Source organism: Camelina sativa, chromosome 9, assembly GCF_000633955.1.
Source record: "Camelina sativa cultivar DH55 chromosome 9, Cs, whole genome shotgun sequence".
Classification (NCBI taxonomy): Eukaryota; Viridiplantae; Streptophyta; class Magnoliopsida; order Brassicales; family Brassicaceae; genus Camelina; species Camelina sativa.
The window spans coordinates 15,769,478-15,771,609 of NC_025693.1; positions in this window are offsets into that span (position 1 = coordinate 15,769,478).

The following is a 2,132-nucleotide window of genomic DNA, read 5'->3' on the forward strand; positions in this document are numbered from 1 at the left end:
CAAAATTTAATAAATAAACAAATTGAAAATATAAGAATTCATGATACATATAATGATAAAAAAATATAATATAATTAGTAGCTTAAAAGTTAAAATCCCTAATGGCGATGCTGGTAAAAAAATTTGATTTTGAACGTTTATTTTTTTACAGTTTTACTTTTAATTAAAATTTTTAATATTTATGTTTTGAATTTGTGTTGTTTCAGATTTTTTTAATATAGTTTTTATGTTTGGGGATTTATATATCTATATATCTATATATATGTATATACGTTTCCTACACGTTTCCATTACTTAATTTTTGAAAAAACCTGTTTCCCGTTTCCGAAACGTTTCGTTTCCGCGTATCCGTTTCCGTTTCCATGCAACATAGCTTTTTTGGAATTGGATTAGTTGTAAAACTATGGTTTATCCAATAGTAAAATATAAAAATGCACTAATAAAATAAAATAAAAATAAAGAAATCTCAAATTTGATATGATTTATAGATGTTTACTTTTAAATCGAGTAGACTTAATTATATAAATTGCCTAACTAACAATAATGTATGTTCTTTTTTTTCTTTTCTTTACCTTTGGTGAGAGATATATTAGTATAGTTTGAATTTGTGGTGTTTGTTTTTGTATTTTATACAAATTTAACAACATAATTGTTATATAATATTTTTATTGTTATCAAAGTTATTATTTGTAAAAGTACATAGACATATTTTTACTTTAGTCTCGTTTTATGTATTATTTAATATTATTAGGGACATTTACAAAAATACCATTTTTTCATTACCCTTTTGTAAAAATAACTCTTGTTGTCCATTTTTAATAATACATTCTTTCAATATACAAAATGACTAAATTTTAAACTCTAAACTCCAAATATTAAATCCTACCCTTTAAAACTATATCCTAAGGTAAAACAGAGAATCCAAACCCAAAAAAAATTATACAAATCAATTTAACACATTGTAATTATGCAAAAAATGACAAAAATGAAATTGACAAAAAAATGGTATTTTTGAAAAATGGTATCTGTATTACAAACAATTTCTCATATTATTAGCAGAGCGATTAGGTTCATTGTCAAAGTAATTTTTAAGTCACTGATTTAAACTATAATATAAAACCTTCAATTTTGGAACTTATATATTGTTCAATTTATCATTAGTTGGTGTTCTTATATATAAAATCACTATCAACACTAATCTCAAACTTTATTTTATTTACTTGTTGTAGGAGATATATTAGTGTAGCTTGATGTTATGGTGTATTATTTTTGTAGTTTATACAAATTTAATCACATAATTTTTCTATAGTTTTTTTGGTTCTTAGAGAAGTTATTTATTTCCTTCTTTTTGTTCTTTTTTAAGAATCTAATTGTTTTGTTTGATAATAATTCCTTGTAAGTCAATATACACATACTTAGTTTTACTTTAGTTTGGTTTTGTGTTATTCGTGGTTATTCTTAATTTATATTCTATCTGTATTATATTATTATTTTCTTTGTATTGTATTATATTTTACTAATATGAATTGATTGCTTTTATTCTTATACTTGGTTAACATTAGTATATTTTTTAAAGTTGTAAATGATTTATTAATTTATTTTAAATTTATGCTATAATTTTAAACCTTTATTTTTGAAAAATATTGATATACATACGATAATTAATATACTTGTTTGATATTATTATATTTTTGAAAGTTGTAAATGATGTATTTATTTAGTTTAAATTTAGGCGATAAATTTAAACATTTGTTATTGAAAATTATTGATGATGTTTATTATTTTTTATAATTTAATTGGTTACACAATTTAAATGATGTATTAGTTTCTAAAAATCTGAAAAAGCTGATTTGGAACAAAAAAATAATTATTATTGGCTGAGAGATATGAGCTGTATTAATGAAATGTTTTTATTGGTAAACAAATAAGCTGATGTGTCAGCTTCATATTCCACCAAAATGTTGATGTGTAAGCACTGGAGAGAAACATATTGTGTTTTTATAGTAGGAAAAAAGATGGCTAACTACACAAAGTATCGGAGAATGCATGGTCACACATGCCAAGTATAATATTGTATCCTCAACTACACAAAGTATATGTATTGCATGACCACATGTCTGAACTATATGACG